Raw genomic sequence first — 16,841 nt, forward strand, 5'->3', positions numbered from 1 at the left:
CTTTATCATTTAAATACCAAGCCATGGATGGGTGGCTCAGATATTTTTCCTCCTGGTAGAGAAGGCCTGGTGATTTCCAACAAGATGTCTCTGTGGCCTTCCCTCTAAACAAATAAGGGCCCAGTTGGAAGTGTTGACAGGTACTGGAAGGCAACAGCTTAGGTTTGTAGCGCGTGTAATAGGAACAGCACGGCTTTGAGCTGTGGATTTATTTCTCTAAGTTTAAGTTATTATTGTACCTGCTTTCAGGTGAAAAACCCAAATGTATTCTCTCAACTGGCTCTTTACTCTTTAGCATCCATAGAAGAAATATGAATTATATTTGGGTAGAAAAACCAAACTAAATGGATGAATTGGCACATTAACTTAAAGGGTCACCGGTAGTAATTTATTGGGAACCTTTTTGCAAGCCATCGGGGGTGGAGCAGGGGAGGCATGACCCAAAGTGAAGTAAAATTCAGCCTCTGCCCGCAGGAGCTCAAAATACAGGACGGAATAAAGAGAATGCCAGAGAATTTACCCATCAGGGAAAGAATCCTGTTTGAGAGGTTGTGGACAATGGAGCATTGGAGATGAACTTTGAAGGATTGATGGTATTTCAACAATGTAGCTACATTTATCCTGCCTGTAAAAGCACAGGGGAGAGGGGGTGGAGTGGGGAGAGACTGTGTGTGTGTGTGTGTGTGTGTGTGTGTGTGTGTAATTAGCTATTCCCTTCAGCTTGCACAAGTATAGGGGAGCAGTGGGAGATGATTTTCTAAAAATAATTTAAATTTAAGTCTCATCATTCATTAGGTCTTTAGGAGAACAGCAATGTATATTTTTCTTTCATATGCAGTAAAATTACACCCTTGTCTGTAGGGATGATGATTCCATTTATATACTATGTAGTTAATGCCAAATCCATTGTTAGCTATTTGTAAATCATAGTGTGACTGACACATAATGAGCTCTATGTTGTAATTCTTAAAAATAGTTACAATAATGCTGCCCCCTAGGTTAGGGTCATGGTGTAAATTCCATCACACAACCTGTGCTTTCTAAATCTCTTTATTCATTATCTGCCTGTACGTTTAAACTGGAAGTTGATCCCTAGACTAGGCCAGATGTTAGGATTAGCAGCAAGTAGTTTAAGTATATCGTGGTTTTTTTTTTTTTTTGCGTTACGCAGGCATCTCACTGTTGTGGCCTCTCCTGTTGCGGAACACAGGCTCCGGACACGCAGGCTCGGCGGCCATGGCTCACGGGACCAGCCGCTCCGCGGCATGTGGGATCCTTCTGGACCGGGGCACGAACCCGCGTCCCCTGAATTGGCAGGTGGACTCTCAACCACTGCGCCACCAGGGAAGCCCTATATCGTGGTTTTTGAGGGGCAACTTCACTGTACTGTTTGAATGAGCTAAAATATTTCACTGATAGAATAAGAGATAGATAAAATTTAATTGCTTTTCTACTAGAACTCTTCTGCTCATTGGGATTTTTTGCTATGTTATATTATTAGAAAACAATAAATCACGTTGTATACTCTTTATTTTTTTTATGTTTTGAGGTAAGAAACTAGTATTATTTTGGATATGTGCTTTGCAAACATACTGCTGTGTTAACATCAGAGGGGCCAGGGAAATTAATTGAACAAGAAAGAAATTTCAAAAATACATGGAATAAAATATGCTGTTTGTAAATGAAATGGATTAGGATTGGAAGGGAGGACCTTATTGGTTTATAACTGACCAATTATTTTGTAGCATTTCTAAGAAATTTGTAGTAGTAACAGGGTTGTAGCACACCTCTGGAATCCATCATAATGGTTTAGTATACAAATGAATCACCTGGAAATTTTAAAGAGTGAAGCTTCGCAGGTCTAAACTGTAGATGTTTTGATTCCATAACTCCTCTGGGGTTATGGAATCTGCTTTTCTCCATAAAAAGCATAAATCTGGTTTTTTAACCATTGTCCCTGGTGGTTGAGAAATGCTTCACTGGAACATAGGTGCTTCAACAAAAACCCATATATAGTACTGAGAACCTGCTCAACGAAAATGTATAGAGTTTGAATTAACAATGGTGGCAGGCTGTGTCAAGCAATGGTTTAACCCGCCACAGTGCTGGAAGCTAAAATTCTTGGTGTCAATGCTTTTGGGTTAAGTATAGATCATCTATGATTAATGACAGTTTTGTTTCTTCCTTTCTAATCTTTTTTACTCTTTTCCCCCCCTTTCACGCTTTTCTCTGCTGGCTAGAGTACAGTACTGAGTAGAACTGGTAATGGTGGACACCAGTGATTTATTCTTTTTTCTTCCAGTTTTATTGAGATATAATTGACATACATCACTGTGTAAGTTTAAAGTGTACTTACATGTAATGGTTTGACTTACATGTATTGTGAAATATTACCACAATAAGTTTATTTTTTTATTATTTTTGTGTGTGCGTGTATTTTTTTTTTTTTTTTTTTTTTGACCATGCCATGCAGCCTGCAGGATCTTAAGTTCCCTGACCAGGGATTGAACCTGTGCCCCCTGCAGTGGAAGCTCAGAGACCTAACCACTGGACCACCTAGGGAATTCCCCACAATAAATTTAATTAGCATCCATATCTCAGATAGATACAATAAAAAGTTTTCAGTTTTTCACTGTTGAGTATGATGTTAACTGTGGGGTTTTTCACATATGGCCTTTATTCTTCTGAGGAAATTTCCTTTTATTCCTAGTTTATTGAGTATTTTTATCACAAAAGGATGTTGAATTCTGTCAAATGCTTTTCTGCATCAATTAAGATGATCATGTACTTTTTTCCTTCATTCTGTTCATATTGTGTATTACATTGATTGATTTGCATATATTGAATCATCTGTGCATACTGGGAATAAACCCCACTTGGTCATCATCCTTTCGTATAATCCACATAATCCACTTGTATAATTTTTTTTTTTTTTTTGTGTGGTACGCAGGCCTCTCACTGCTGTGGCCTCTCCTGTTGTGGAGCACAGGCCCCGGAAGCGCAGGCCCAGCGGCCATGGCCCACGGGCCCAGCCGCTCCGCGGCATACGGGATCCTCCCGAACCGGGGCACAAACCCGCGTCCCCTGCATCGGCAGGCGGACTCTCAACCACTGTGCCACCAGGGAAGCCCCACTTGTATAATCTTTTTAATATGCTGCTGATTTCAGTTTGCTCTATGAGAAATGCTTCACTGTTTTGCATCAATACTCATAAGGGATATTGGTCTGTAGTTTTCTTGTAGTATCTTTGTTTAGAGTTACAAAGTGTTCCCTCTTTAATTTTTTTGAAGAATTTAGAAGGATTGATGTTATTTCCATCAAACTTAAGAGTCCTTTATATATTAAGAATACTGTTCCTTTATCTGTGATATGTTGCAAATGTTTCCCCCTGACTTGTTTTCTTGACTTTGTTTATTGTAAAACTATGCAGTAGTTTTTAAAAAGATTCCTTATGTCGTCAAATTTATCAATTTTTTTCTTTCACGGATTCTGAATTTGAGGCCATAGTTAGAAAGCCTTTTCCTAAACTCAAGTTCAAAAAATTCACCCATGTTTTCTTCTAGTACTTGTACAGTTTCACTTTTTTTTTAAGTTTTTTTTGTTTTTTAACATCTTTATTGGAGTATAATTGCTTTACAATGGTGTGTTAGTTTCTGCTTTATAACAAAGTGAATCAGTTATACATATACATATGTTCCCATATCTCTTCCCTCTTGCATCTCCCTCCCTCCCACCCTCCCTATCCCACCCCTCCAGGCAGTCACAAAGCACCGAGCTGGTCTCCCTGTGCTATGCGGCTGCTTCCCACTAGCTATCTATTTTACGTTTGGTAGTGTATATATATCCATGCCACTCTCTCACTTTGTCACAGCTTACCCTTCCCTCTCCCCAATATAGTTTCACTTTTATATTTAGATGCATGATTCTTTCAGAGTTTATTCTTGTGTATTGTGTGGGGCGTGGTTTTTTTTCTAAGTGGTTAATTGATTGTCTCAGTACCTTTTATTAAAAACTCCATGAACTCCCCTGTGATTTGAAATACCACCCTTATTATATAATAAAGCTTTATTGTACTTGGGTCTCTTTCTAGACTTTCTATTCTGTTATGCTGGTCTGTCTATTCATCTGTACCATACTGCTTTTTTTCCTGGCCGCCCTGTGTGGCTTGTGGGATCTTAGTTTCCCTACCACGGATTCAACCCAGGCCCTTGGCAGTGAAAGCATGGAATTCTAACCACTGGACCACCAGGGAATTCCCTTTACCATACTGTTTTAAGTATAGGATCTTTACAGTATATTTTAACATCTTGCAAGACTAGTTCTTCTTGTAGCATTTTGTCCCTTCCTTCCTCCCTCTCTCCCTCCCTTCTTTCCTTCCTCTCTTTCTTTCCTTCTGTTTACATATTTTTAAAGACTTCATTTTTTTTTTAGAGCAGTTTTAGGTTCACAGCAAAATTGAGAGGAAGGTGCAGAGATTTCCAATATATCCCCTGGCCTCACCCATGTACAGCGTCCCCTATAACCAATATCCCTCACTGGAGCCATACATTTGTTATAATTCATGAATCTACACTGACACATTATAATCAACAAAAGTCCATAGTTGACATTAGGGTTCACCCTATACAAGGTGTTATATAGTGTATGAGTTTGGATACATTGTATCTTTTATTATTGTTATCATGCAGAATATTTTCACTGTCCTGAAAATCCCCTGTGCTTTACCTATATCATTTTTTTTTAGTATTTTCCTAATTGTTTTACATTTTTATTTTTTCATATCAAGTTTAGTGTCATCTTGCCTAGTTCCATAAAAAAGTCTTGTTGGATTTTTTTAATTGAGACTGCATTTAAATTTTAAATTAACTTAGGTAGAACTGACATCTTTATGATATTTATCCATCCTTTCTAAGAACAAGGGATATTGCTAGAAAGGATGATGTCTTTCCATCTGTTCTAGTCTCCTTTTATGTCTTTCAGGGGTGTTTTATAAATTTCCTTATATAGGCTTTACATATTTCTTGTTAAGTCTAGTCCTAAGTATTTTATCTTTGTTGTTGCTGTAAATGGAGTTTTCTCTACTGCTTACCATTATTCTTTTTTTTTTTTTTTTGCGGTACGCGGGCCTCTCACTGTTGTGGCCTCTCCCGTTGCGGAGCACAGGCTCCGGACACACAGGCTCAGCGGCCATGGCTAATGGGCCCAGCCATTCCGCGGCATGTGGGATCTTCCCAGACCAGGGCACGAACCCGTGTCCCCTGCATCAGCAGGTGGACTCTCAACCACTGCACCACCAGGGAAGCCCTGCTTACCATTATTTTTGAAGGCTACTTTTTTGCTGGGTATAAACAGAGGCAATATATGAAGATATCATGGCTTTATACAATTGTGGTAAGTTGTTATTTTCTTTTAGCACATTGATGCTATTTTTCTAGCATTTCCTAGCATCCATATTTTCTCTTGAGATACTAGCAGTCAGGCTAGCTGTGACTCCTTTGAAGATCATGTCTCTTTTTCTCTGGCTCCTTTTCATATTTTTTTCTCTTTGATTTTCTGTAGTTTCACTATGGTGTGTATTAAAAAAATTGTTTATCCTCTTTGGGATATATTAAGCTTTGTGAAGTTATGGGTAGGTGAATTTTGTAAGTTCTGAGAAATTCTCATTCATTATATTTTCATATATTGCCTCTGTTTATTCTCTTATCTGGAATTCTGATTAAATGTATATTAGACTTTTTCACTGTGTTCTCTGGGCTTGTTCCTTTTCATCTATATTTTATATATATTCTCTTCATGCTCCATGCTGGATAGTTGCTTCTGACTTTTCTTTTGGTTTGTCAGTGACCTCTTCAGCTGTGTCTAATTTGCTGTTAAATCTGCCCATTGAACTTTTAATATTGTTTATTGTTTTTTAGTTGTACAACTGCTATTTGACACCTTTTCACTTCTGTGATACCACATTTTAAGGTATACAGTTCCCTGATGACATTTGTAACTTTTTCTTTTATTTCTTTTATCATAGTAAAATAGTGATTTATAATCTGGTTCTTAAAAGCCTAATATCTAAGGTTCTTTTTTTTTTTGGCACTTTGGGTCTTCATTGCTGCATGCGGGCTTTTTCTAGCCATGGCGAGCAGGGGCTACTCTTCATTACAGTGCGGTGGCTTCTCCTGTTGCAGAGCACGGGCTCTAGGTGCGCGGGCTTCAGTAGTTGTGGCTCAAGGGTTCTAGAGTGCAGGCTCAGTAGTTGTGGCACATGGGCTCTGTTGCTCCGCGATATGTGGGATCTCCCCGGACCAGGGCTCAAATCCGTGTCCTCTGCATTGGCAGGCAGATTCTTAACCACTGTGCCACCAGGGAAGTCCTATCTAAGGTTCTTGTTTTGAAGTCTTTCTGTTGTCTCTTTTTTTCCCTGTTGGTTCTTGATGATAGGGTCTTTTTTTCCCCCTTGAATGCTTAGTACTCTCTGACTGTATTCTGGTTATTGTATTTGAAAACCTGCTTGTGGGAAAATTTTGAGACATAGGACAATTGAATCTTCTTCCAGAAAGAATTTTTGTTTGCTTTACCAGTAGTCTGCGGGTCCTACTAGTTTAGGACTACCTTACAGCAATTTCAAGGCTGAGGTTCTCAGAATTACCCAGAAAAAGCAAAGTCTTGGGGTCTTGCCCCAGCTTAAATGGAGGAGTGTTTGTCAGACTTCCCGCTTTGTGTGGATCTTGCGATTTCACTTTTATCTACCTTATTTCCTAACTATAACTCAATTTTTGTATTTTTGCCTTATGAATTGTTAAATGCCATCCAGATAAAAGACGTTTTGAATGCTAGGTTATTTCTCTGGGTTCTAACCTCCTAGATTTTGCTTCAGTAATTCTTCATTCTCTTTTTTAGCTGGCCTCTGCTTTTGAGAAGATTTTAAAAAATCATGTTTAATTCAGCTTTATTAGTTGTCCTTAGAGGATTGTTTTGAATTACCTAACCTGAGAGTACTTCATGGGTCACTTTTGGAGACTATCTTTTGTTGTGAACATCCAATTTTATTGCATTGTTGTTTTGGAATGTTCTTTATATTGTATCACTTCTTTTATCCCCCCAACCTTTCTTTGTGAAAAGGTATATGTTCATCTTTTTGTTATCTGTTTCATGTTGGTAGAAAATAATGTGTATTCCATAATTGTCAGGTGCGGGGTTCTATATTTTTGCATTATTTCAAGCTTGTTATTTATAATGTTTAAGTCTACTGTCATTACAAAAATTTAAAATACCTTTTTGATCTGTCATTTTCTGAAAGTGATTATTTAAATCTTTCATTATAATATTTGCTTTATACATTTTATAAATTTGTATATGTATCTTGTTAGAGATAAGCAAGTTAAGGATTGTTATGCCTTCCTAGCGAATTTTTCCTTTTATTATTATTTGATGCCCCTTTATCACTTTTTCTTTTAACATCTGTTTTGCCTATCTCTGATACTGTTGTTCTAGGTTTCTTTTGACTTTTCTTTTTTCCTGCTCTTTATTTTCTATCTTTTTATGTTCTTCTGTTACAGATATGTCTCTGGGAAACAGCATATAGCTGGATTTTAATGTTTATTATTGTGGTAAAATATAGATAGCATAAACATAACATTTTAACCATTTTGAGCATACATTTCAGTGGCATTAAATACATTCACATTGTTTTTCAACCAGTGCTTCAACCATCTTCAGAATTTTCTTATCTTTCCAAATTGAAACTCTCTATCCATTAAACAAAACTCTCCATTCTTTCCTCCTCCCAGCTCCTGACAACGACCACTATACTTTCTGCCTCTATAAATTGAGTACTCTAGGTTCCTCATGTAAGTGGAGTCACACGATACTTCTTTTATATTTAGTTTATTTCACTTACCATACTGTCTTCCAGGTTCATCCATGTAGCATGGGTCAGAATTTTGGATTAAAAAAAAATTTTTTTTTCTGGCACTCTAATGAAACAGAAAAATCCTATGATCTTTTAAGAAAACCATTAGCTGGTCCCCAGCAAGGGGCAAATGATGTAGCAGAGGTCCTACTTTTGTGGGGGAGAGGAACAGGCTAACTGGTCCCTCATTCTGAAGATAGTCTCTCAATTAGCCGTCATGACTGGGGCCTCAGTTCACGTCATATCTGCACTGGGAACCACATGGAAGCTCCCAGATGTACCACTTCATCCTCCTACTTGAGTGCCAGACCATCCACTGCTCTACATTAGTTTGCTTTCTTAGTTAATCAGTCAATTAATGAATTAAAATTTACCCATTCACTTTATGTGCTCCAAAAAGTTTTCAAAATTTTCAGATGTCATCCTTTCTGTTTTAATGTTTTATTCAATTTATTATTTTTCTTCTGTCATAGTCAGAAGAATATAACATTTCTAGATAGAAGAATATATATTTCTTCTAATATATTTGTATGGAGTCTACCTCATTATCATGAACCAGAAGTTCCTTTGGGGTATTTATATGACTTTTATTTCTCTTAAAAGTAGTTTGGGGACTTCCCTGGTGGTCCAGTGGTTGGGAGTCCGCCTTCCAATGCAGGGGACGTGGGTTTGAGCCCTGGTCCGGGAAGATCCCACGTGCCGTGGAGCAACTAGGCCCATGTGCCACAACTGCTGTGCCTGTGCTCTGGAGCCCTCGAGCCACAACTACCGAGAGCTCACATGCCACAACTGCTGAAGCCTGTGCGCCTAGAGCCCGTGCTCCGCAACAAGCCACTGCAGTGAGAGGCCCGCGCACCGCAACGAAGAGTAGCCCCTGCTTGCCACAACTGGAGAAGGCCCGCATGCAGCAACGAAGACCCAACACATCCAAAACTAAAAATAAATAAATATTAAAAAAAAAAAAAAAAAAAAGTAGTTTGAATTCAGATACTAATTAATTATATAAATTTTTTGGTATATTTTTGCCACTTAAATAATATATTCTGAATAAGAATGTTTATTAGTATTATGAATATTATATAAACACTGTTGATAGAAAATATCAATATTTCTGTTGTTCTTCCTGAATTTTTAAAAAATTTTGGTAAAATACACATAACATGAAATCGATGATTTTAACCATTTTTAAGCATACAGCTCAGTGGCATTAAGTACATTTACGTTGTCCTGCAATCATCACCACCATCGTTCTCCAGAACTTTTTAGTCTTTCCAAATTGAACTGTGTACCCATTAACACTAACTCCCCACCTTCATGTTTTTTAATTAATTAATTAATTAATTAATTTTTGGCTGCGTTGGGTCTTTGTTGCTATGCGTGGGTTTTCTCTAGTAGCAGAGAGCGGGGCTACTCTTCGTTGTGGTGCACAGGTTTCTCGTTGGGGTGGCTTCTCTTGTTGTGGAACATGGGCTCTAGGTGTGTGGGCTTCAGTAGTTGTGGTGTGCGGGCTCAGTAGTTGTGGCACACAGGTTTAGTTGCTTCGCGGCATGTGGGATCTTCCCCGACCAGGGATCGAACTCGTGTGCCCTGCATTGGCAGGCGGATTCTTTTTTTTTTTTTTTTTTTGCGGTACGCGGGCCTCTCACTGTTGTGGCCTCTCCCGTTGCGGAGCACAGGCTCCGGACACGCAGGCTCAGCGGCCATGGCTCATGGGCCTAGCCGCTCCGCGGCATGTGGTATCCTCCCGGACCGGGGCACAAACCCGTGTCCCCTGCATCAGCAGGCGGACTCTCAACCACTGCGCCACCAGGGAAGCCCAGATGATTTGTTTTTACTAAAAAAAACCGCATCAAGACAAACATTTGTCATGAGATATTTTTGTTTTATTAAAATTAATTTCACTTGTTTCTTGAAAATTTTTAAAATTTGGCTACCAGAACATTTAAACTTACACATGGGCTTGCATTATATTTCTGTTGGACAGCACTGGTCTCTAGGATGTATTTTAGACAAAAGTAAAGTGATCCCAGGTGTGAGTCTGAGATACAACAAGAAATGAAGAGCAAAGAAAATAATTAATACGTGGTTTAACCTGGACAAATATGATTGTATACCCAACAATAACAATGGTTTTGGGATCAAAAAACAATACAGAGTAAAAATATATGGCAGTGATAGCTTATAAGTCTGGGGCAGTGGTAATTAGGATTAGAGTGATCTGAAGTCCTGAGGTGTTCTATAGGAAGACTAAGTTGGATAAGTTAATTACACACATTAATATATCTAGGATTACCTCTAAAAGAATATAGAGTATATAACTGCCTAAGTAGTAGAGGAAAAGAATGGAATAGAAATTAGAAAGCAGCTCCTAAAAGAAAAAGGCAAGAAGGGAGATAAAAAAGCATGGGACAGATAGCATAAACTAAGATTTTAGAATTAAATTTATCTATATATAAAATTGTAATAAGTGTAAATAGAGTAAGTGTACATGTTCCACTTGAAAGACAAAGATTATCTGACTAGATTTTTTAAAAAAAGTTAATTAATTAGTTTTTTGGCTGCATTGGGTCTGCGCACGTGGGCTTTCTCTCTAGTTGTGGGGAGCGGGGGCTACTCTTCGTTGTGGTGCGTGGGCTTCTCATTGCGGTGGCTTCTTTTGTTGTGGAGCAGGGGCTCTAGGCATGTGGGCTTCAGTAGTTGCAGCATGCAGGCCCAGTAGTTGTGGCACGTGGGCCCAGTAGTTGTGGCTAGTGGGCTCTAGAGTGAATGCTCAGTAGTTGTGGTGCATGGGCTTAGTGCTCTGTGGCATGTGGGATCTTCCTGGACCAGGGATCGAACAGGTGTCCCCTGCATTGGTGGATGCTTAACCACTGCACCACCAGGGAAGTCCCAGATTTTTTTAATTATTAAAAAAAAAATAGCCATTTATAAGAGGCACATCTAAAGCCCAAGCACATAGAAAGACTGAAAACAAAAGGATGGCAAAAGATACATATTGCACATACCAAAAGAAAGATCAATAGCAGATAAGATAGATCTTAAAACAACAAAAAAATTACTGGAAATAGGTCAGATTATTACATAAATTGTATTATACAGTATCAATTCTGTCATATATTCTTCCCTCCCACCCAGTCGACATGCTTTCAAGGTTTATCTAATTGGTATGTGTTTTATATGGATACCAGTATTCCCTGCTGGATGCATGGAAGCTCCTTCCTTCTCCCCCCTCAGGGATTTATGGATATGGGGATGCCTACATTGATGTCTAGGTTCTAATGTATTTGAAATAATCACATTGTCAGCATTAAAAATATTCTCTGAAAGGAAAAGGCTCCTTGACATTGGTTTTGGCAGTGGTTTCCTGGATATGACAACAAAAACACAAGGAACAAAAGGAAAAACCAAGTGGGACTGTAGCAAACTAAAAACTTATGCACATCAAAAGAAACAATTAATGAAATAAAAAGGCAACCTATGGGAAGGGAGGAAATACTTGCAAATCATATCTGATAAGAGGTTAATATCCAAAATATATAAAGAACTCGTACAACTCAATAGCAAAAAACATACATCTGATTAAAAAATGGACAGAGGAACTCAATGGGCATTTTTCCAAACAAGATATACAAATGACCAATAGGTACATGAAAAGATGCTCAACATCACTAATCATCAGGGAAATGCAAATCAAAACCACAATGAGAGACCACCTCATACCTGTTAGAATGACTATCATCAAAAAGATAAGAGATAACAAATGTTGGTGAGGATCTGGAGAAAAAGAAATCTTTTTGCACTATTGGTGGGAATGTAAATTGGTACAGCCGCTATAGAAAACAGTATGGAGGTTCCTCAAAAAACTAAAAGTAGAACTATCATATGATCCAGCAATCCCACTTCTGGGTATATATCCAAAAGAAATGAAAACAGGATCTCAGAGAGATATTTGTACCCCCGTCTTCATTGCAGCATGGTTCACAATAGCCAAGATAGGAAACAACTCAAGTCTGTCAACAGATGGATGGATAAAGAAGATATAATGTATAAGTGCATATATACATTATACATATATACACATATATACATAACACACACAATGGAATATTATTCAGCCTGAGAAACAAGGAAATCCTGCCATTTGTGACAGCTTGGATGAACCTTGAAGACATTATGCTAAGTGAAATTAGTCAGACAGAGAAAGACAAATACTGTATGATATCACTTATATGTGGAATCTAAAAAAGCTGAACTCAGAAAAACAGAGGGTAGAGCCATGGGTCCCAAGGGCTGGGGGGTGGAGGGAAATGGGGAGATATTGAACCAAAGGGTACAAACATTCAGTTATAAGATTAATAAGTTCTGGGGATCTAATGTACAGCATGGTGATTATAGCTGATAATACTGTATTGTATACTTGAAAGTTGCTAGGAGAGGAGATCTTAAATGTTTTCACCATTAAAAGGAAATGGTAATTATGTGACAGGAAGAAGGTGTTACCTAAGGCCATGGTGGTAGTCATATTGCAATATATAAATATATCAAATCAACACGTCGTACACCTTAAACTTATACAATGTTATATGTCAATTATATCTCAGTAAAGCTGGGAAAAATTAAGTGAAACATTGAAATGATAAAAAAATTCCTGGAAGAACAAGAACTTGGGTTTTGTCTGGAGCAAAAAAAGAGTAAAGGTGGGGCGGTGGCTGTGGTTTGTATTGTGGTTAGGAAGTGAGGTGGAGAGAGGATTCCACCAACGGGCTTGTTTAAACTTCCCTGCCAGCACCACGGGAGGGTGTCTGGGCTTTCTTATAGGTTGGCCTAGATGTGGGGCAAAAGGCAAAGGGAAAGTGCTGGGACTTGAATGCTGTCAGTGGTCAAACATCAAAAATAGTCAGACTCTGGGAGTTCCCTGGTGGTCCAGTGGTTAGGACTTGGCACTCTCACTTCCAGGGCCCTGGGTTCGATCCCTGGTCGGGGAACTAAATTCCCATAAGCCTTGCAGCACCATGAAAAAAAAAAAGTCAGACTCTTTATTACTGTGTCAATAGATCAAATTTATTTATTTTAACTAGTTTATAGTGTTCTATCATGTGAAAAGAAAAAAACCAAGTTATTTTTCAACTTATGTATTGAGGGACAATTAGGTGTTTTACACTTTTTTTTTTTTTTTTTACTACTACTAGAAACAGTTCTGCAGTGAACATCTCTGTACAGAATCTTTGCAAGTGGTTTTCTCAGGGAGATGCCTGGATGAGCAATCACTGGGTCAGAAGGTGTCCTGATCTTCTGGTGTACCAGACTTTGCCAGATTGTTCTCCAATGTAGTTGTATCAACTTATACTTACATGTCTTAAATTGGTGAAGTTGGCGTTTTGTTCCAAGGGTGATGGGAGGCCGTTGGAGGGCCTTAGTGGAAGAATGATATGATCTGATTAATAGAAAAGTAACTCTGGCTGCTTTGTGGGGACCTGGGGGTGGTAAGTAAGAGTGGAAGCAAGGGGACAGTTATTATTGTAATAATCTGGATGAGAGACAGTAGTACCTTGGATGGGGCTGGTACTGGTGGAGATGGTGATGAATTGTAGAACTCAGGATGTACTCTGGAGATAGAGTTCACAGAACTTTTCATGGATTGGATATGGGCTGAGACAGATGATTCCTAGTTTTTAGTCTCAGAGATGAAAGGGAGAAGACTGGGCAACAAGGGGATGGGCTGGGGAAATCACGAATTGTCTTGGCTGTATTAAGTTTGAAATACCTATTAGACTTGCAAGTAGAAATGTGGAATGTGCAGTTTGTTATGCATGCTGAGAGCTCAGGGGAGAGGTAGGGGCTGGAGAGCTACATTTAGGGTCCTATTTAAAGCCACAGGCTGGATGAGATTACCTAGGTATGTTTAGAGAGATGAGAAGAGGCTTTCAGACCTCTAACAGTTAGAAACTGGGAAGGGAAGAGACTTTAGCAAGGGAAACAGAGGTAAGGCCGGTGAAAAGTGAATAGCAAGGGAAACAGAGGCGAGGCCAGTGAAAAGTAAAGTAGAATATGGTGAGTCAGGAGCCATACGAAGACAGTACTTTAAGAAGAAGGGAAGGGACTTCCCTGGTGGCACAGTGGTTAAGAATCTGCCTGCCTATGCAGGGGACACGGGTTCCAGCCCTGACCTGGGAAGATCCCACAACTGCAGAGCAAATAAGCCCGTGCACCACAGCTATTGAACCTGCACTCTAGAGCCCACGAGCCACAACTACTGAAGCCCACATGCCTGGAGCCCATGCTCTGCAACAAGAGAAGCCACCGCAATGAGAAGCCCACGCACCGCAACAAAAAGTAGCCCCCGCTCACCACAACTAGAGAAAGCCTGCGGGCAGCTTCGAAGACCCAATGCAGCCAAAGAAAATATAAATAAATAAAGTTATTAATAAAAGAAAAAAGGAAGAAAGGAAAATCACTGTCAAATGCTGCTGATATGTTAAGATGAGCTCTGTGAATAGACCAAAATCACCTGAGTCCTTTGGTTACCTTTTACCTTTGATTTTCCTGTATTTTGACACCTTAATTGTAGTCCTCAGTATTTGTTAATATTCTTACGGGGATAGCAAAACACACCCCACAATCCCCATCCCATTCTAAGTATATCATTAGACATAGAATGAAAAAGATTAAAGAATTAAAAAGTGCTGGAGGCCTTGTATCTGTTGGTAGCCATTTAACCTACCCCATAGTGACATCCTGGTGTCAAGCAGCTGTGTATATTTTTTAAAAGCCCATCTGAATGCTCTGGAGGGCTTTTTATATCATGAGTTAGAACTGCCTGGAAGATCTGATTGGCCCAATTCCACAAAGAGGGTTCCAATAGGTTTTAAAGCCTTCTGTCTCATTTCTTTCTGCATTTGTTATTAGCTCAATAAATAGTAAATAGAGGAATTACCCAGTCACTAATTTGCTTTTTTATCAAGAAGAGTTCATGTTTTAATAAATTACCATTTTTGTATTATTGAACATGTGCTATAATATGCCTGTAATTCAGACATAAAACTTTTTATTACAGTATTTGTTTCTTACCCATACATATTTTCTTAAGCTGTAGTTTTTGCCACGATGTTTGATCATTTATTGTTTCTCTGTGATGTCTTTTAGTAAAAAGTTTGCTTTCTTCCTGAATTATTACATTTAAAAATTAATATTTACTTTTCTCTGATCATAAGAGTGATAAATGATGCCCTTTTATTTTATTTATTTTTTTGCGGTACGCAGGCCTCTCACTGTTGTGGCCTCTCCCGTTGCGGAGCACAGGCTCTGGATGCGCAGGCTCAGCGGCCATGGCTCACGGGCCCAGCCGCTCCGCGGCATGTGGGATCCTCCCGGACTGGGGTACGAACCCACGTCCCCTGCATCGGCAGGCAGACTCTCAACCACTGCACCACCAGGGAAACCCGATGCCCTTTTAAAGATTCCTAAACTTCCTTTTTTTAAGGCATAATATTCTTTTGGCTACTGTATGTTTTAGGTTAGTGTTGCGTTTCCTATATTTTCAGGAAATATTGGGTTGAGTTATGTGAAATTGCTGATATTTGACCATTTTGACTACAGAAATGGCAGTTTCAAATGGTCCAACCTAACAGTTTTGTTTGCTTTAGTAATATTTCTTAACACTCACTCAGCCTTTCAGTGAAATGTCTGGTTTTTAGTTGTTGCAGATTAATTTGACTAGAGCTTGGAAAGTTTGCTGAAACCTGATCCCACGTGCTCTCTTTTCTCAAAGTATTGCTTCCATGGCAATCCGCCCTCTCCTTTAACTGCTCAGAACCACAGGCCACATATTACACTTTAGCCTTTCTTGCAGTATGTTCTGAAATTGCTAAAACCTGCGCAGAAGTAGCAATGAGACTTCGCTTTTAGAAAAAAGTTGTATTTGAATATCAAAGGTGCTTTAGTTTATAGCCTTGTGGATATTCGTAGGTTCTTTTCCATTTTATTAAAGCTGCTGCCAGTCTTGGTCTGGGCAAGGGCACCTTGCCCAGCTAGCCTTCCTGCTTCCTTCTCTGCCCTGTGGAGTGATGTCCTGTCCCTTCCGCCCCTACTTTCCTTCTCCTTGGACTCCCCTGCTGGTCCTTTATTTCAGGCCCCTCACTTTCTTCTTGGGGGTGTAATAATAATAATGGTAATAAAAATGGCTTCCCTTTATGGAGGATTTTGTGCCAGACACTGTGCTTGCTACATGTGTTTGCGCATTTAATCTTTCCAGTAACCCTATGGTGCCATTGTTATACCCACTTAGAGGTGAGGCAGAACCAGCTACATAATTTGCAGGGCCCAATGCAAAATGAAAATGTGGGCCCCTTGTTTAAAAATTATTAAGGATTTCAAGAGAGGGCCAGCAGGGCATTAAACCAAGTGTAAAGCCTGTCTACGTGTGGGACTTTCTGCAACTACACAGGTCGCAGGCCAGTGAAGCTTGTCCTGGGGTGAGGCATCCGAGGCAGAGGGCGGTCAAGTGAAAGTCTCACCTTATGACGTGATGTACCTGCATGAAACCCAGGTCTGCAGACTCCCCAGACTGACTTGTCTAGCTGCTCTGATGTGCTGTCTTAATCTCTCCATTAGTCTCTCTTTCTCTGGTCCCGCCCCACTCCATTCAACCAAGGAGTGATCTTTCTGAAACCGAAATCTGACACACAACTCTTCTGTAGAATGGTCTTCTGTGCCGCTGCCTTTGAATAAAGTCTAAACTCCTTGGCTCAGAACCTAAGACCATGTGGGATCTGGCCTCTGCCAGTCTCCTGGCCAGTCTCGGTCTCATCCTCTCCCCACATGTACCGTATGTTTTGGTCATCCTGCCCTCCTTGGAGATCTGGAACATGCCATGCTTTTTCATGCCTTCTTGGCTTTTCAGATGCTAATCTCTTCCTCTGACATCCTCCTCAACCCCCAA

At 39.5% G+C, this 16,841-nt stretch overlaps 1 non-coding gene across 1 annotated transcript; it reads left to right on the forward strand.

The window, feature by feature from the left end:
• The first annotated feature begins 12,815 nt into the window (after positions 1 to 12,815).
• TRNAE-CUC lies at positions 12,816 to 12,888 on the forward strand. The gene has a single exon. It is a non-coding gene; the product is annotated as a tRNA-Glu (tRNA).
• The last annotated feature ends 3,953 nt before the right edge of the window (positions 12,889 to 16,841 follow it).

This window comes from Phocoena sinus, chromosome 19 (genome assembly GCF_008692025.1).
Source record: "Phocoena sinus isolate mPhoSin1 chromosome 19, mPhoSin1.pri, whole genome shotgun sequence".
NCBI classification, from domain to species: domain Eukaryota; kingdom Metazoa; phylum Chordata; class Mammalia; order Artiodactyla; family Phocoenidae; genus Phocoena; species Phocoena sinus.